The sequence below is a fragment of the Odocoileus virginianus genome, chromosome 22 (assembly GCF_023699985.2).
Source record: "Odocoileus virginianus isolate 20LAN1187 ecotype Illinois chromosome 22, Ovbor_1.2, whole genome shotgun sequence".
Classification (NCBI taxonomy): domain Eukaryota; kingdom Metazoa; phylum Chordata; class Mammalia; order Artiodactyla; family Cervidae; genus Odocoileus; species Odocoileus virginianus.
The window spans coordinates 37,117,157-37,137,612 of NC_069695.1; the positions used below are offsets into that span (position 1 = coordinate 37,117,157).

General features: G+C 36.9%; 1 protein-coding gene and 1 long non-coding RNA gene across 5 annotated transcripts in view; one reads left to right on the forward strand and one right to left on the reverse strand.

The window, feature by feature from the left end:
* The window catches only part of LOC110122156 (uncharacterized), a 31,878-nt gene extending 11,916 nt beyond the window's left edge, over positions 1 to 19,962 (reverse strand). Inside the window, exons 1-2 of the long non-coding RNA XR_002309131.2 lie at positions 19,873 to 19,962; positions 7,117 to 7,243 (exon numbers count right to left, since the gene is read on the reverse strand). This is a non-coding gene — a long non-coding RNA (uncharacterized lncRNA). The remainder of the gene's footprint in view (positions 1 to 7,116; positions 7,244 to 19,872) is intronic.
* Positions 1 to 20,456, forward strand: part of KIAA1328 (KIAA1328 ortholog) — a 406,763-nt gene that overhangs the window by 29,515 nt on the left and 356,792 nt on the right. The gene's annotated exons all lie outside the window — the stretch shown is intronic.

Consider the following 20,456-nt stretch of genomic DNA (forward strand, 5'->3'; position numbering starts at 1 on the left):
TAATAAAGTGAGTTACAAAAACTTTTTGGTTTCCCCGTGCACATAAAATTTATATTTATACTGTACTATAGTCTGTTAAGTGTGCAGTAGCATTGTGTCTTAAAAGAATGTAGATACCTTAATTTAAAATTACTTTATTGTTAAAAAATGCTAACCATCATCTGAACTTTCAGTAAGTCATAATTTTTTGCTGGTGAAGGATTTTAGCACAGTGTTGATGCCTTCTGACTTCAGGGTGGTGGTCACTGAAGATTGGAGTGGATATACCAATTCTTAAAGTAAGACAGCAATGAAGTTTGCTGCATCAGTTGACTCTTCCTTCTACTGTGCTGATTTCTCTGTAATGTAGCATGCAGTGCTGTTTGATAGCATTTTTTGCATGTAGAACTTCTTTGAAAATTGGAATCAGCCCTTGTTTCAAACGCTTTTCCGCTTTATCAACTAAGTTTAGATAATATTTTAAACCTTTTGTCGGCATTTTAACAGTCGTCACAGTATCTTTACCAGAAATGTATTCCATCTCAAGAAATCACTTTCTTTGCTCATTCATAAGAAGCAGTTCTTTTTCCTTGAAAATTCTATCATGAAATTGTAGCAACTAACTCACATCTGTAGGCTGCTTTCTGGTTATAGTTCTCTTGCTGTTTCTACCACATGTGCAGTTGCTTTCTTTACTGAAGTCTTGAACCCTGCAAAGTCTTCCATGAAGGTTAACATCAGCTTCTTCCAGATTCCTGCTAATGTTAATACTTTACAGAAATCTTCTTAATGACACTTTAAGAGTGAATCCTTCACAGGTTTTCATTTACTTTTCCCGGATCCATTGAAGAAATCACTGTCTTTGGCAGCTTTCAAAATGTAATTTTTAAATAGTAAAACTTGGAAATTGAAATGACTCCTTACTGCAAAATAAATGTTGTGTTAGCAGGCATGAAAACAACACTAATCTTTGTATATCTCCATCAGAACTTCCGGGTCACCAATCTGATTATCAATGAGCAGTAATATTTTGAAAGGAATCTTTTTTGGAGCAGTAGTAAATCTTAACAGTGAGCTTAAAATATTTAGTTAACAACATTATAAACAGATGCACTGTCATTCAGGCTTTATTGATACATTTATAGAGTGCAGGCAGAGGAGATTTAGCACAATCCTTAGGGGCCCCAGGGATTTCGAATAGAAAATAAGAATTGTCTTCAACTTCAGGCCACCACCTGCATTAGCCTGTAATAAGAGTCAGACTGTCGTTTGAAGCTTTGAAGCCAGGCATTGACTTCTCCTCTTTAGCTATTTGAACTCGACCATAGAGAAGGCTGAGTACCAAAGAATTGATGCTTTCAAATTGTGATGCTGGAGAAGACTCTTGAGAGTTCCTTGGACAGCAAGGAGGTCAAACTAGTCAATCCTAAAGGAAATCAACCCTGAATATTCATTGAAAGGACTGGTGCTGAAGCTGAACTTCCAGTACTTTGGCCACCTGATGGAAAGAGCTGACTCATTGGAAGAGATACTGATGCTGGGAAAGATTGAGGGCAGGAGGAGGAAGGGGCGACAGAGGATGAGATGGTTGGATGGCATCACCAACTCAGTGGACATGAGTTTGAGCAAGCTCTGGGAGATGGTGAAGGACAGGGAAGCCTGGTGTGCTGCAGTTCATGGGATCGCAGAGTCAGACACTACTTAGCTACTGAACAACAAGTGTGGTATCACAACCAGAAAATTGATACTGATAGAATTCATCAGCCTTGTATAGATTTCACATGTACTTGTTCAGTTCTGTGCAGCTTTGTACCACAGGTGTAGATTTGTATACCATCTCTGTAATCAAGCTACAAAACAGTTTTGTTATAAGTCACTCATGCTGTCCTTTTATAAACTTATATGCTTTCTTTCCTATCATTTTCTCCTTCCCTAATCCCTAGCAACCATTGATTTACTCTACATTTCTATATTTTGTCATTTCAAGAATGCTATATAAATGGAATCATAAACAGTATGTAACCTTTGACATTGGCTTTTTTCCATTTATTGTAGTTCTTTTTAAATACATCCAGGTTGTTGCCTGTATTAATAGTTTGTTTCTTTTATTCCTGAATAATATTCCATGTTGTGAATGTACTACATTTTATTTAAGCATTTTGCATGTTAAAGGATTGTTTTCAGCTTTTGACTGTTATAAATGAAACTGTGAATTTTTATATATAGGTTTTTGTGTGAGCATAGTATTTTCATTTTCTTGGAGTAGTGTGTCATAAATGCATGTTTAAGTTTTGTCAGAAACTGCTGAACTATTTTCGAGAAGAATTTACCATTTTACATTCCCACCAACAGTGCAGGAGAGATTTGCATCCACTGCATTTTTGCCAACGTTTGTTGTAATTATTTTACAAATATGTAATATATTTTATATGATAGCCATTCTGATAGCTATTTAGTGTTATCCATTTGTGGTTTTAATTTGCATTTTTCTGATGTTTATTGATGTTGGATATTGCTTCATGTGCTTATTTGTCGTCTTCAGAGAAATATCTGTTCATCCTTTTTGCCCATTTCTTGTGGACTGTTTGTTTTTTTTAATTGTTGAGTTTTAAGAATTCTTTATGTGTCCTTTATATAGATCCTCTGTTGGATATGTAGTTTGCAAATACCTTTTAGTAGCCTGTAGGTTGTCTTTTCATCCCTTTCACAGGGTTGTTCATAGAGCAAACATTTTTTATTTTAACTAGGTCCAGTTTTTCAGTTTTTTTCTTTTTGTGGACCATGCTTTTATTTTAAAGACTAAGAACTCTTTGCCTTGCCTTACTACCTGAAGATGTTCTGCTTTTTTTTTTTTTCTGTAAGTTTTATATTTTGTTTTAAATGCATGATCCATTTTGTATTAATTTCTGTATAAGGTATGAGGCTTAGGTTGCAATTTCTTTTTCTTTTTTTTTTGCCTACTGATGTTCAATTGTTACAGCACCATTTGTTAAAGTATTTTTTATACCTTTGTCAGAAATCAGCTGGACATATATGCATATGTCTCTTTCTCAATTCTCTTTCCTGACCCACTGATCTATGTCTCTATCCTTCTTCCAATTGTCTTAATTTCTCTGGCTGTATAGTAAGCTTTAATACTGGATAGAGTGATTCATCCTACTTTATTCCCTTTCAAAATTATTTTAGCTCTTCTAGTTCTGTGCCTTTTCATGATAATTTTTGAATAAGATTGTAAATGTCTGTTTAAAAACTCTCCTAGTATTTTAATAGCTGTTACATTAAGACTATGGATCAATTTTGGGAAGAATGGACACCTTTACTGTGTTGAGTCTTCCAGGCTATGAATATGGCAGGACTCTCCATTTATTTAGCTCTTTGATTTCTTACATCAGCATTTTATAGTTTTTAGAATATAAATCATATATGTGTTTTGTCACATTTATATCTAAGTTATTAATTTTCTTTGGAGCAATTATAAATAGTATTATGGTTTAAATTTTTATTTTCATTGTTATTTCATATTTGTTTGCTCTTTAAAATATGATTGAAATTTGTGTTTATCTTTATTCCTGGAGCCTTGCTGAACTCACTAGTTCTGGAGGTTTTACTGTTGATTCTTTGGGACAGTGACAGGCATGTTATTTGCAGATAGGGGTAGTTTCGTTGCTTTCTTTCGAATGTGTTTGCTTTTTCTTACCTTATGATCCTGTCTAGGACTTCCAGTGATATGTGAATAGGAGTGTTAAGAGAGGATATATTTACTATGTTCCTGATTTTATGTGGAGTGCATTCAGTCTGTCATCATTGTGTGATGTTAGATATAGGTTGAAGAAGTTTCCCTCTGCTGGGTTTTGACTATGATTGCCTACTTGGTTTTGTGAAATGCTTCTTCTGCCTCAGTATCACGGGAGCTTTCCTTAGCTGTTGATTGGTGGGTTATGTTAATTCATCTTTAAATGTTGGGCATGCCTTGTATGCTTGTCATAAACCTCACTTCTTATCATTGTTTTCTGTATTGCTAGGCTTGGTTTTCTAGTATCGTGTTTGAAATTTTTATTTATTTACTTGCCATGCGTGGCTTGTGGGATCTTAGTTCCCTAACCAGGGATGGAACCTGGGCCCCAGCAGTTAAAGCAGTTAAAGCAGTCCTAGTCATTGGACCACCAGGGAATTGCCTGTTTGGAATTTTTACATCAAAGTTTCTAAAGGGTATTGGACTGCAGTTTTCTCTCTGTCTCTCTCTCTCTCTTTTTTTTTTTAATTGCATTAGTCTGGTTTTAGTATCCTGGTAATGCTAGCCTTATAAAATGAGTTAGAAGTATTCCCTCCTTTTCAGTTTTCCAGGAGAAATTGTTTGAAATTGGTGTTAGCTATTCTTTAATTATTTAGTGGGATTCTCCAGTGAAACCATCTGGGCCTAGATATTCCTTTTTAAAGAGCTTTTTAATTACAACTTCAATTTGTTTAATGGTTACAAGATTATTTAAGTTGTCTGTTTTGTCTTGGTTGAGTTTTGGGAGTATGAGGCTTTTGAGAATTGTTCCATTTCTTCTAATTTATGTCATCATAAAGTTGTTCGCAGTACTTCCTTATTATCTTTTGAATGACTGCAGGGTCTATAGTGCACCATTACTTGTATTACTTGTACATTCTGTCTTTTATTTTTGTTAGTCTTGCTAGGTTTGCCAGTATTAGTGATTTTTTTCCCCAGAGAACCAGGTTTTTGTTTCATTGATTGTTCTTTATTTTTCCTGTTTTCAATTTAATTGAGTTTTTTGCTCTTATCTGTTATTTTCTTACATCTTGTTATTTTATATTTATTTGTTCTTTTCTGGTTTCTTAAAATAGGAACCTGATACTATTTTTTTAGTAGTCTAATATTTAATCTCTCTCGTTACTGCTCTCAATGCATCTCACATATTCATTTTCATTCCCTTTTGTGTATTTTTAAAAATTACTTCATTTGAGACTTCCTCTTTGATTCAAGGATTTTTTGAACTGTTGTGTAATTTCCAAACATTTGGAGGTTTTACTGTTGTCTTTCTATTATTGATTTCTAGTTTGGTTCTCTTATGCTAAGCGAAAAGTTTAAAAAAATTTTTGAGGTTTGTCTCATGGCCCAAGATATGGTTCATCTTGGTGGGTGTTCATGAACGCTTGAAAAAAATGTGTGTAATTATACTCCTAGTTGATATTGAAAAGCCTGGCTTGTATTATCTTTAGTATGCTTCCTTATTTTGTCTAACCGTTCTGTCTGTAATCTTCCATCTCTGCACTGCTCCCTCTGCTACACAGAAGCTGCTTCATCCTGCTGGAACGTGGACTCTGTTTCCGTCCACCAGTTTCCCTCTTGTGGACACCCTTTCTCTCTGCTTGTATTCCAGCACACCAGTCCAAGCCGAACTCCGTCTGGTGTGGAGTTCTTCTTCACTCCACTTCATGTCCTCTTCACTCCACTCTGGTTCTGACTCTCCTCTTTGGGACGTCGCCACTCCTTGGATGTCTGCTCCTCTCTCCTCTGATGAGGCTTTGATACCCCACACCAAGCCACCCCTTGGCAGTTTCGTCCTCCTTACCTTTCTCTAGCTCTGACCTCCACATGTTGGTCCTCTCCATTGTGTGGAGGCCCTCTCCCTCACCTTAGGCTCTTGCATTTCACCAGCCTGCGCCTTCTTGAGGATGACCCTTCTCACTCTGCCTGGGCTTGGGTACTGCCCTCGGGGCTGCTTTCTGACTGTGCATCCTTCTCATTCTCCTTGGGTTGTGATGACCTACTTCAGGTTAAGCCTTTGTGTGGATGCTCTCTTCACCCTGTGTCCTCTACACCAGCACCAGTCCCTGGTATAGACCACTCTTCACCATACTGGGACTCTGAATCTTGATGCTGGATCACTTCCACTCTGTGGGAAGGATACCCACCTCAAACACTTAGGCTCTGATACACATGCTGGGCTACCCCTCCACGTGGCTGCTCTTCTCACCTCATTGAGGCTGTGCTTACCCTGCCTTGTTGGTGCCCTTCTCAGCTAGTTTGGCCACTGATAACCCGCTGGGCAGTCCTTCTCTGCACGTCTTGACCTTACTTACAGGATTCTGACTCTGCCCTGTGTTGTGGTTTTAGGACTTAATTGTTTAGGAAGAAAAGGAAAGTTGAAAATGAAGAAGAGAAATAAGAAATGAAAGCTCAGCATTCACTTTAGAAGAGAAAAAATTTTCTCTTTGAATAAAGGACATTTAGATGTTATATTTATATACTTTGCTTTTCAACTTGTGTCACTTAAAATATAACAAGAACTCTGATTCTTTTGTGTTCTGCCTACGTTGCCTTTTTTTTTTAAACTAATATGCTTTTGAATAAATAGAGAAGAATGAAAAAGTATTACTAAAAGGTTATTAGGAGGCTAAAGTCTTGAAAGTTGTTTTCATTCATGTTTTTTCAATTAGGTATAAAGAATGGAGAAGTTGTTTCGATTGTGATAAATGTCAAGTCAAATGGGAAAAGCACTGGAAGATTTAGAAAATCTTATGTATTCCTATGTTATATTCAAGTATAGCATGCTTAAGAATTTTAGCCACTATGCAAGTCTATGAGCATTGTTTTGGAGAGAAGTCACTGGGTGCTTAGTATGCAATGTTGACCATTAGCAAGCATATTTTCATAGTTCTGTAATGCTCATGAACTCTCAGTACAACATACAAAGCAAGTAGTGTGTTTTCAGTTACAGAGTGACATGCAATATAAGGGCAAAATGATAGCTGTAGCTTTTTTTTTTTGTTTAATTATATAGTTTATTTGATGTTTATATTTGTTAACGAGCATGCATGCATGTATGTTGAGTCATTTCTGACTCTTTTTGCGACCCCATAGACTGTAGCCCACTTGGCTTCTCTGTCTGTGGAATTTTCCAGGCAAGAATACTGGAGTGGGTTGCCGTTTCCTACTCCAGGGGATCTTACTGACCCAGGAATTTTGCATCTCCTACAATGGCAGGAGCTTTTTTTTTTTTTTTTTTAATGTTTCCTTTGAGATGAAAAGTATTCTTACAAAAGCATAGCCTTTTTAAATAAAAACATGGCCTTGACTTTAGCAGTATAAGTAGGAAAACCAAATGTATCCAGATTCCAAGACTGACTTACCTGTATCTTGGAGGAGTTCATTGAGAATCTAGCTGTGAGGTCCCTTTTAGTCGGTATCTTCATTGGTGTTATGTGTGCTCTCGTGCATGTGATATCAAAAAGATTTCTGCATGATTTATTGTTGTTTCTAAATGAAAATAAATGTTAATAGGAGATATAAATAAAATTCAGAATTGGTATGAGCGGTTGCAAAATGGTTTCATTCAAACAGGATAGAAGAGTGGTGACAAGTACTAGTTATTAAATGTCTGGGATAAAAATAAATTAGAAATTCATTTCAGAGAATGGCTTACTGGTTAAGCCTAGTGGAATTAATGGAAAAAAAAAAAACATGGTTCTTAGTTAACTTTAACCTAAACATGAGCAAGCAATATTATGCTGTTTGGCAAGAAAACAAATAGATAAAAGCACTTGGTATGAGTTTTTAATCTATAGATGCCATCTTAATAATCTGTATATTATTCTCAGAGAATTTTTTCATTTCTGTTAACTACGCTGATAAAATAATCAAATACAGATACAAATCAAAATTTACAAGCTAATGGATAATACACACTGCAGAGATAAATTAGGAATATTATGTTATTTAGTTTGTAGAAGAGAGTATAAAAGATAACTTTATACATAGGTTTCAAGTAAATGAAGGTGTTTCCCTGAGGTGTCCAGCATTGATTTACATTTGCAGAAGGATAAGTGGAATATTGATTAATCTTTGTAAGAGATATTAGGCTAGAGAAAATTCTTTTCGTTGAAGATTGCTGAATTGAGTAACCTCAGAAAGTCTTACAATAAAATTAATGAATTGTTTTCATGGATGGAAAAAGTTATATCATTTACAGAGAGTTGAAAAATGAATGGCTCTGAAAAATATTGTAGTTTGTGCTGAAAGATGGTGACAGTTCCTTATTTATGCATTTGCATTTTTTTTTTTACTGAGATTTTTAAGTTGAGGAGGGGTACCACAGACTAATGCACAAACTGTATTATAGCTTATTCCTTAAAGGAAAGAGAAAGTTTTAAAATACTCTAGGCCACAACTGCAGTCTTTGATGTATATGAGCCATATTCTAAGATGCTTTAAAAACCTCCACTATTTCATGTCCTGAGCCCACACTGTCAAAGAATGCATGGTTCCCTAGTGAATACTTGTGCACTAACTCATTTGAGGACAGAGTTCTTTTTTAAGCTCAGATACTCTGATTTTTCCCAGAGGACAGTTTGCTATTTCTACTTGACATTTCTTAGAAGAAAAATAGAAAGTGTAGCACCATTAGTTTCCACTGTAAAATGAGTAGATCATCATTATTTTATATTTATTCTGGTCTTTTATTTTTTAAAACCAATCATAACTTTTTGTTCATAATTAAAAGTACATTACAGTCTAATATGAAAGGTAGACTTTAATTTTTCAGTGACTCAGTTTTTTGTTTTCCCATTTGAAGCCTTTATGGATTTAGAGGGGCATAAAAAGAATTTAGGGGCTTCCCTGGTGGCTCAGATAGTAAAGAATCTGTCTGCAATGTGAGAGATGCAGGTTCAATCCCTGGGTCGGGAAGATCCCCTGGAGAAGGGCAGGGCAACGCACTCCAGTATTCTTTTATTCTTTATTATTTTTATTGGAAGATAATTGCTTTACAGAATGTTGTGGGTTTCTGTCATACATCAATAAGAATCAGCCATAGTTACACCCATGTCTCCTCCCTCCTGAGCCTCCCTCCCACCTCCCTCCCCATCCCACCCTTCTAGATTGTCCCAGAGCCCCTGAGTCATACAGCAAATTCCCACTGACTGTCTATTTTACATGTGGTATTGTAAACTTCTGTTACTCTCTCTGTACATCTCATCCTCTCACTTCTCCCCTACCCCCATGTCCATCGGTCTGTTCTCTGTGTCTGTTTCTCCATTGTTGCCCTGAAAATAAATGTGTTAGTACCATCTTTTTAGATTCCATATATTTGCGTAAGTATATTAAGAATCCACCTGCAATGCGGGAGACCTGGGTTCAGTCCCTGGGTTGGGAAAATCCCCTGGAGAAGCGGACAGCTACCACTCCAGTATTCTGGCCTGGAAAATTCCATGGACTGTATAGTCCATGGGGTTGCAAAGAGTTGGACCCAACTGAGTGACTTTCATGATATTTTTATGTCTCTTTCTGAGTTACTTCTTTCTTTCTTACTTCTTACTTCTACCTCATTAGAACTGACTCAGATGTGTTCCTTTTTTGGCTGAGTAGTATTCCATTGTATATATGTACCACAGCTTCTTTATCCATTCATTTGTCTATGGACATCCAGGTTGGTTCCATGTTCTAGCTATTGTAAATAGTGCTGCAGTGAACATTGGGGTACATGTGTCTTTTTCAATTTTGGTTTCCTCAGGGTATATGCCTAGGAGTGGTATTGCTGGGTCATCTGGTGGTTTTATTCTTAGCTTTTAAAGGAATCTCCATACTCTCTTCCATAGTGGCTGTATCAGTTTACCATTCCCACCAGCAATGCAAGAGTGTTCCCTTTTCTTCCACACCCTCTCCAGCATTTATTGTTTGTAGACCTTTTGATGATAGCCATTCTGACTGGTATGAGGTGGTATCTCATTGTAGTTTTGATTTGCATTTCTCTGATAATGAGCAATGTTGAGCATCTTTTCATGTGTTTGTTAGCCACCTGTATGTCTTCTTTGGAGAAGCTATTTTTCTTAGGTCTTTCCCCCACTTTTTGATTGAGCTGTTTTTTTTTTTCTGGTATTGACTTATGAGCTGCTTATAGTTTAGAAATTAATTCTTTATCAGTTGTTTCATTTACTACTATTTTCTCACATTCTCAGGGTTGTCTTTTCACCTTGTTTGTAGTTTCCTTTGCTATGCAAAAGCTGTTGAGTTTAATTAGGTCCCAGTTATTTATTTTTGTTTTTATTTCCATTTTTCTTGGAAGTGGGTCATAGAAGATCTTGCTTTGATTTATGTCATTGAGTGTTCTGCCTGTTTTTTCCTCTTAAGAGTTTTATAGTTTTTGGTCTTACATTTAGGTCTTTAATCCATTTTGAGTTTCTCTTTGTGTATGGGGTTAGGAAATGTTCTAATTTCATTCTTTTGCATGTAGCTGTCCAATTTTCCCAGCACCACTTACTGAAGGGGACATCTTTGTCCCATTATGTATATTCTTGCCTCCATGTCAAAAATAAGGTAACCATAGACGTGTGGGTTTATCTCTGGGTTCTCTGTCTTGCTCCATTGATCTATATTTCTGTTTTTGTGCCTGTACCATACTGTCTCAATGACTGTAGTTTTGTAGTATAATCTGACGTCAGGAAGTTGATTCCTCCAGCTCCATTCTTGTTTCTCAAGACTGCTTTGGCTATTCAGTGTCTTTTGTGTTTCCATATGAATTGTGAAATTTTTTGTTCTAGTTCTATGAAAAATGCCATTGATAGTTTAATAGGAATTGCACTGAATCTGTAGATTGCATTTGGTAGTATAGTCATTTTCACAGTATTGATTCTTCCTACCCAGGAACATGGAATATCTCTCCATCCATTTATGTCATCTTTGATTACTTTCATCAGTGTCTTATAATTTTCCATATACATGTCTTTTGTCTCCTTAGGTAGGTTTATTCCTAGATATTTTATTCTTTTTGTTGCAATGGCGAATGGGATTGATTCCTTAATTTCTCTTTTTGACTTTTCATTGTTAGTATATAGAAATGGAAACAGTTTCTGTGTATTGACCTTGTATCCCACGAATATTCTGAATTCACTGATTGCCTCTAGTAATTTTCTGATAGTTTTTGGGGGGTTTTTATGTGTAGTATCATGTCATCTGCAAACAGTGAGAGATTTACATCTTCTTTTCTGATCTGGATTCCTTTTATTTCTTTTTCTTCTCTAATTGCTATAGCTAGGACTTCCAAAACTATGTTCAGTAATGGTGAGAGTGGACACCCTTGTCTTTTTCCTGTTCTTAGAGGGAATGCTTTTAGTTTTTCACCATTGGGAATAATGTTTGCTGTAGGCTTATCATATATGGCCATCACTATGTTGAGGTAGATTCCTTCTATGCTCTGTTTTTGAAGTATTTTTTTTATCATAAATGGGTGCTGAATTTTGTTGAATGCTTTTTCTGCATCTGTCGAGATGATCATATGGTTTTTATCTTTCAATTTGTTAATGTGATATATCACATTGATTGATTTGCATATATTGAAGAATTCTTGCATCCCTGGGATAAACTGGACTTGATGATGGTATATGAGCTTTTTAATGTGTTTTAAAATTCTGTTTGCTAGAATTATGTTGAGGATGTTTACATCTATGATCATCAGTGATTCAGTTCAGTTCAGTCGCTAGGTCATGTCTGGTTTTTTGCGACCCCATAGATTACAGCATACCAGGCTTCCCTGTCCATCATCTACTCCAGAAGCTTGCTCAAACTCATGTCCATCGAATTGGGGATGCCATCTGACCATCTCATCCTCTGTCATCCCCTTCTCCTCCTGTGCTCAATGTTTCCCAGCATCAGGCTCTTTTCCAATGAATCAGTTCTTCACATCAGGTAGCCAAAGTATTGAAGTTTCATCTTCAGCATCAGTCCTTCCTATGAATACTCAGGACTGATTTCCTTTGGGATTGGCTGGTTTGATCTCTTTGCAGTCCAAGGGACTCTAAAGAGTCTTCTCCAACACTACAGTTCAAACCATCAATTTTTGGGTGCTCAGCTTTCTTTATGGTCCAACTCTCACATCCATACATGACTACTGGAAAAACCATAGCTTTAACTAGATGGACCTTTGTTGGCAAAGTAATGTCACTGCTTTTTAATATGCTGTCTGGGTTGGTCATAACTTTTCCTCCAAAGAACAATTGTCTTTTAATTTCATGGCTGCATTCACCATCAACAGTGATTTTGGAGCCCCCAAAAATAAAAGTCTCTCACTGTTTCCATTGTTTCCCCATAAATTTGTCATGAAATGATGGGACTGGATGCCGTGGTCTTAGTTTTCTGAATATTGAGTTTTAAGCCAACTTTTTCACTTTGCTCTTTCACTTTGATCAAGAGGCTCTTCAGTTCTAATTCACTTTCTGCCATAAGGGTGGTGTCATCTGCGTATCTGCAGTTATTGATATTTCTTCTGGGAGTCTTGATTCCAGCTTGTGTTTCATCCAGCCTGGCATTTTGCATGATGTATTCTGCATATAAGTTAAATAAGCAGGGTGACAGTATACAGCCTTGAAGTACTTCTTTCCCGATTTGGAACCAGTCTGTTGTTCCATGTCCAGTTCTAACTGTTGCTTCTTGACCTGCATACAGCTTTCTCAGGAGGCAGGTAAGGTGTTCTGGTATTCCCATCTCTTTAAAAATTTTCTACAGTTTGTTGTGATCCACATAGTTAAAGCCTTTGGTATAGTCAATAAGGCAGAAGTAGATGTTTTTCTGGAACTCTCTTGCTTTTCTCAATGAGCCAACGGTTGTTGGCAGTTTGATCTCTGGTTCCTCTGGCTTTTCTAAATCCAGCTTAAACATCTCTGGAAGTTCATGAAGCCTGGCTTGAAGAATTTTGAGCATTACTTTGCTCGTGTGTGAGATGAGTTCAATTGTGTGGGAATTTGAACCTTCTTTGGCATTGCCTTTCTTCAGGATTGGGATGAAAACTGACCTTTTCCAGTCCTGTGGCCACTGCTGAGTTTTCCCAATTTGCTGGCATATTGAGTGTGGCACTTTCACAGCATCATATTTTAAGATTTGAAATAGCTCAACTGGAATTCCATCACCTCCACTACCTTTGTTCGTAGTGATGCTTCCTAAAACCCACTTAACTTCGTATTCCAAGATGTCTGGCTCTAGGTTACACCATCATGGTTATCTGGGTCATGCAGATCATTTTTACATAGTTCTTCTGTGTGTTCTTGCCACCTCTTCTTAATATCTTCTGCTTCTGTCAGGTCCATACCATTTCTGTCCTTTACTGTGCCCATCTTTGCATGAAATGTTCCCTTGGTATCTTTAATTTTCTTGAAGAGATCTCTAGTCTTTCTCATTCTATTGTTTTCCTCTGTTTTTTTCACATTGATCACTGAGGAAGGTTTTCTCATCTCCTTGCTATTCTTTGGAATTCTGCATTCAAATGGGTATATCTTTGCTTTACTCCTTTGCCTTTTGCTTCTCTTCTTTTCTCAGCTATTTGTAAGGCCTCGTCAGACAACCATTTTTCCTTTTTGCATTTCTTTTTCTTGGAGATGGTCTTGATCACTACCTCCTGTACAGTGTCTTGAACCTTCGTGCATAGTTCTTCAGGCACTCTATCAGACCTAATCCCTTGAACCTATTTTTCACTCTCACTGTATAATCATAAGGGATTTGATTTAGGTCATACCTGAATGGTCTAGGGGTTTTCCCTACTTTCTTCAATTTAAGTCTGAATGTGGCAATAATGAGTTCATGATCTGAGCCACAGTCAGCTCCCAGTCTTGTTTTTGCTGACTGTATAGAACTTCTCCATCTTTAACTGCAAAGAATATAATCAGTCTGATTTCGGTATTGACCATCTGGTGATGTCCATGTGTAGAGTCATCTCCTGTGTTGTTGGATGAGGGTGTGTGCTATGACCAGTGCATTCTCTTGGAAAAACTCTATTAAGTTTTGCCCTGCTTCATTTTTGTACTTCAGGGCCAAACTTGCCTGTTATGCCAGATATCTCTTGACTTCCTACTTTTACATTCCAGTCCCCGTGATTAAAAGGACATCTTTTGGGGGTGTTAGTTCTAGACAGTCTTATAGGTCTTGATAGAACCATTCAGCTTCAGCTTCTTCAGCATTATTGGTTGGGGCACAGACTTGGATTACTGTGATATTGAATGGTTTGCCTTGGAAACAAATGGAGATCATTCTGTCATTTTTGAGATTGCATCCAGTACTGCATTTCAGACTCTTTTGTTGACTATGAGGGCTACTCCATTTCTTCTAAGGAATTTTTGCCCACAGTAGTAGATATAGTGGTCATCTGAATTAAATTTGCTTATTCCAGTCCAGTTTATTTCACTGATTCCTAAAATCTTGATGTTCACTCTTGCCATCTCCTGTTTGACTTCTTCCAGTTTACCTTGATTCGTGGACCTAACACTCCAAGTTCCTATGCAGTATTGTTCTTTACTGCATCGGACTTTACTCCCACCACCAGTAACATCACAACTGGGTGTTGTTTTTGCTTTGGCTGCACCTCTTCATTCTTTCTCTTCAGTGATATTGGCCTGTCATTTTCTTTTTTTGTTTTATCTTAGCCTGATTTTGGTATCAGAATGATTGTGGCTTCATAGAATGAGTTTCGAAGTATTCCTTCCTGTGCAGTTTTTTGAAAGAGTTTCAGAAAAATGGGCATTAGCTCTTCTGTAGATGTTTGATAGAATTCCCCTGTGAAGCCGTCTCATCCTGGGCTTTTGTTTTTTCTGAGATTTTTGATCATAGTTTCGATTTCAATGTTTGTAATTGAATTTTTCATAATTTCTGTTTCTTCCTGGTTCATTCTTGGGAGGTTGAACTTTTCTAAGGATCTGTCCTTTTCATCAAGGTTGTCCATTTAATTAGCATATAGTTGCTCATATTATTCTCTCGTGATGCTTTGTGTTTCTGTGTTGTCTCTTATAACCTCTCCTTTTTCATTTCTAATTTTGTTGATTTTATTTTTCTCCCTTTTTTTCTTGATGAGGCTGGCTAGTGGTTTGCCAATTTTTTTATCTTCTCATAGAACCAGCTTTTAGTTTTATTAATCTTTGCTGTTGTTTTCTTCATTTCCTTTTCATATCTTTCTGCTCTGATCTTTATCTTTATGATCTTCTTTTTTCAGCTGCTTTAGATGTAGACTTAGGTTGTCTGTTCAGTGCTTTTCTTGTTTCTTGAGGTAGGATTGTATCACTGTAAATTTCCCTCTGAGAACTGCTTTTGCTGAATCCTACCCCTTTTGGGTCATCATGTTTTCATTGTCATTTGTTTCTGGGAATCTTTTGATTTCCCTTCTTATTTCTTCAGTAACCTCTTCGTTATTTAGTAATGAATTGTTTAATCTCCATGAGGTTTTTTTTTTTTTGCAGTTTTTTTTTTTTTTTCCTGTACATATCTAGCCTCATCCCATTGTGGTCGGAGAAGATTCTTGATATGATTTCAGTTTTCTTAAATTTACTCAGGCTTGATTTGTGGCCCAATATGTGGTATATCCTGAAGAATGTTCCATGTGCACTTGAGAAGAAAGTATATTCTTCTCCTTTTGGATGGAAAGTCCTGGAGATAACAATAATTACCTTAAATGTAAAGGGATTAGATGCACCAACCAAGTGATACAGACTGGCTGAATGGGTACAAAATCAAGGTCCATATATATGTGGTCTACAAGCGACCCACTTCAGACCAAGAGACACATACAGACAGAAGGTAAAAGAATGGAAAAAGATATTCCATGTGAATAGAAACCAAAAGAGAACCAGAGTGGCAATCCTTATTTCAGACAAAATAGACTTTAAAATAAAGAATATTATGAAAGACAAAGAAGGACACTACATAATGACCAAGGGATCAATCCAAGAAGAAGACATAACAATTGTAAATATTTATGCACCTAACATAGAAGCAACTCAGTACATAAGGCAAACATTTACAGGGATAAGAGGGGAAAATCCAGAGTAGCACAACAATAGTAAGGGTCTTTAACACCCCACTCACACTAATGGGCAGTTCATCAAGACAGAGAATCATATACACATACACACAAATAGAATTTGTAATAGGTTATTTAGTAAATTTCAAAAAAAGAAATAAGGAATTCTTAAGTTGCTTTAGGTAGAAAGGCATTCTCTAAACTTTAGTGTATCTTAATGCTGTAAATCAGTATTTCAAGATACATTCTCAGATTGTGGATTCTGATATGTACAATTGAAAGAATATTTTTTGAGTGCCTCACGTGCTCTCAACAGCCTTTCTCTTGGTTCTGGCCAGAAACAACTTACTAAAAGAGGTTATTTTTTCTGTAGCATTTACTTTTTTCCCCTTCTTTTTGACCTCTGGAAACGTGCCATATGAATGTGGCCAAGCTTGTCTGATCTTGCTGAATATACTCTAAATTGTGCCTGCTTGACCTGCGTAGAATTTTGCTTGGGTCACAGTTTGCTTATAGAAAGTTGAAAGGCCCCAATTGTTGGTATATGTGATACGTATGTATATGCTGTTGCTTTTTGGTCTTTTTGGGGGGCAATTTACATTTTTTTACCCATGGGTTATACATATGCTGATTATTTTCTTTCATAGTTTATTTTTATATGCCTCTTGAAATGGATTCAGATTTATTAGATCTTAATAGGAGAAAGAAAATCATTGAGTTAAGGGAAGAGTGAAGAGCACAGGTTACCATAAATTCTTATATTAAGATTTTATTAGGTTGCTGTCTCAAAATTGGAACTATAGTTTGAAATACCACATTTGAGTTTTGATATTATCAGGTTAGTGCTTTATAACTGAGGGTTATATTAATTATGTGGGTTTTTTAAACTTTTAACTTTAAACTTTTAAGCTTTTTATTTTAATTACTTGGCTTTTATTGAAAGCAATTGTTGAGTATTTGCTACATGATGATCTACTTTTGCAAAGCATTTGTGGAAGAGGTAATCAATTTTTGTCATAATATGTTATACCTCATTTTTTCTAGTACTTTTGAAAGTAGTTGCTTAAGACACCACAAAGGGAACTGGATAATATTGAGTGATATTTTATGCTAGCTCTTGCAGAGCCAGAAATTACATCTTTATTCACTCCATGGTATATCTTGCCCTTTAATTTTAATATATTGAATAATTAAACAACTATTAAAACTATCATCTTGTTATAAAAACGCTGCAATAAAATAAAATCCCTGTTTGACATTCCCCCTCCTTCCCCATACACATACTGTTTATGTTTGGGTAGAGTTTGTTTATTTTTAACTTTTCATTTTGAAATTATTTATGACTTAGAAAAAAGTTGCAAAGGTAGGATTTCCATATATGCTTTACTCCTCTTTCCATACTTTTAACATTTGCATTACCATAGTACAGTTATCAATACTAAGAAATAAATAGTAGTGCAATACTATCAACTGAAATATAGATTTTATTCGCATTTCACCAATGCCATGTCACTGATAGCATTTTTCTGATCCAGTATTTGTTAGTCACTCAGTCATCTCTGGCTCTTTGTGACCCCATGGACTGTAGCCCACCAGGCTCCTTTGTCCATGGAATTCTCCAGGCAAGAATACTGGAGTAGGTTGGCATTCACCTCTCCAGGGGATCTTCCCCACCAAGGAATCAAACCCAGGCGTCCTGCATTGTAGGCAGATTCTTTACCATCTGAGCTACTAGGAAAGCCTCATTCAGTAGCTCACATAACATTTAGTATTTCACATCATATTTAATTGTCACATCTCCTTAGTCTTCTCTAATCTGTGATAGTTCTTTGATCCTTCATAACCTTGACACTAATCAGATATTTTGTTCATTGTCTTTCAATATGGATTTGTCTAGTGTTTTCTCTTTATTAGATTCACATTATGCATTTTTTGCAAGAATACCAGAGAAGTGATGTGCCTTTCTAGTATGTCATAGTAGGGGCTACCTGAAATTGATGTCTTTTTCCTGATGATACTAACCTTGATCACTTGATTAAGGACTGATGCTGAAGCTGAAACCCCAATACTTTGGTTATCTGATGTGAAGGGACTGACTCATTTGAAAAGACCCTAATGCTGGGAAAGATTGAAGGCGGGAGGAGAAGGGGACAACAGAGGATGAGATGGCTGGATGGCATCACCGACTCGATGGACATGAGTTTGAGTAAGCTCCAGGAATTGGTGATGGACAGGGAGGCCTGGCATGCTGCAGTCCATGGGGTCACAAAGAGTCAACATGACTGAGTGACTGAACTGAACTTGATTAAGGTGGCTTCTGCCAGGTTTTTCCACTGTTAAGTTTTTCTCTTTTTAAATTAATACTAAGTTAAATAAGGAGTTCATTAGACTTAGCAGACTTTAATGCCTCAGTAGCCTAAATAAGCAAACCAAAACGTATATGTATCAGTGCTTTAATGTTAAGAAATCAAAACCTAAGGGCAACACATCACAAACAGCCACTTAGGCTTTCCTAAATAAAGCAGTTGCTTACCCTGTAGCCAAGAAAATACTCCCCTTGCTTGGCTTCCAACTCCTCTCTGTAAAAATCTCTTTCCTAGCTCCTGTGGGTAATGTAATAATGCCTCAGTTTATTTCTCAACATTAATAAATATCATAGTTTTATGGGTTATTGTCTTAACTTATTTATTTTGTTGTTAAAATTGTTCCAGCTTTGAAAATTGGGAGATGTTAGGAGAATAATAAGAGTTTTCAAAAATAAATTGAGACAGATTATATTTTTAAGACTTTATTTGAGCAAAAATCCTATAGGGAAGCCCTAAACTGAAAGTGGTGAGGAGACCTTTATGCTCAAGAGTGAGGGGAGAGACTTTACTATAGAGCAGACTCAGAAGCTAAGCAAGGTAGGTGTTTGATTGGCTATAACTTAGTGGTGGTGGTTTAGTTACTAGGTCATGTCAGACTCTTGCAACCCCAAGGACAGAAGAGCCTGGAAGACCTACAGTGCATAGGATTATCCAGGCAAGAATACTGGAGTGGGTTGCCATTTCCTTCTCCAGGGGATCTTCCCAACCCAGGAATCAAACCCTGGTCTCCTGTATCATAGGCGGATTCTTTACCAGATGAGCTACATGACTGTAGCTTAAGTGGTTGCCTTATTTTGGAAAAAGTAGATGGCTGTTTGTGATAGGTGTCGTTAGATTTTGATTTCTTCACTTTGAGGCATTATAGGCATAGGTTTAGCTTGCTTAAGTAGGCTGCTAAGGTACTGGAAGCACCTCAGTCTAATGGCCTCGGTTAATTTATTTAATAGGAGCAAAACCAGATATATAAATATGTTTAAATAATTGCAAAGCTAAGTGTAAATGGCTGTAGAGATTGTTGCTCCCAACCTTACACTTAAAAATAAGGTGGAACAAACTGCAAGCTCTGGACATTTCTTAAAACAGAGAGCTCAATTTAACCGACTAACTCAAAATCTCCGGAGAGACGCAGGCCTACAGGAAAATATGAGATCTGAGCATTAGCTTATATGGTCAGGCTCCTCTGAAAATGGGTGAGAACATTTCTGTTACATAGGCAGCAAATTGATAGAGGCCAGATGTGGGAAAGTTAGAATGGGGAGCCTCCTTTGGCAGCAAATATAGAAGCAGCTTGGGCTCTTTTGCAAAATTTCTCCACAGGCCCCACTTGATGAGAGCTCTGTTGACCTATCCCTCTTGGCACAGGGCTGGGAGGAGGAAGAGCAGTTGTTATGGAAAGGGTACAGAATATTTCCTGGATCCTTCTCCTGTATCTTTTCTATGTAGCAATAACCATAAGTTTAGGAAGGAGGGATTCCTTAAAATACAGTCCTTATGATACTGGTAAAAACCACTGAAGCTGGGGATAGGCAGAAAATAACTTCGGGGCAGGACAGGGTTACATGCTGATCTCAGAACTATGGAAAAGAGACAGAGACACTTCTAAGACTCGGGTATTCAGGGTCTGATTAGCACAAGCCTAATCAGAATAATAGAGAACACCACTCCAATAATAGAGACTCCCATGTCTAGACTAATAAGTATCTAATAAAAGTAACAATTCAATACTAATGAGAACTTCACAAGATACAGACCCCTCTAGAAGGGAAGACCGAAAGCTAAGCATGGAGCAGACGTTGCAGAAAACATGTGGTCCACCTGAGGGGGTGCATCCCTAGAGAAATTTGAAGCCTGTAGTATACTGAGGGTAACCACGGCAACAGTAAACAAACCTGCCTAACGTGATTAAATAAACACAACCCCTATGCTAAACACCTAGCCAAAGGAAAAGTCTGCCCATTACTGAGCATAGAGATTATTTGCCTCAGTCTCTACTGTCCTGTTGCGGATATCCAGATACCAGTCAAACTGTGAGTATATGAAAAGGCAAGATAAAGCAACATGTTGGAAAGAGATAAAGCAGCAGAAGAAGTAGATGCAGGTGGAATGATCTGAGGACTTCAAAATGACTGATTAATATGTAAAAATCTGTATTAGTTATCTATGGCTGCCTAACATAATCATAAAATTTTAGCAGTTTAGAATACTAGTAAGCTTCCTACAGGCCCTATTGTTTGAGAGGATTTGTGAGAACAGTCTTAATCTCTTTAAAGTGCTTTTTGTTTGACTCTATTGAGGCATCAACTTTGATTTTTCTGAGGTCTTAAACAGAAGTTAT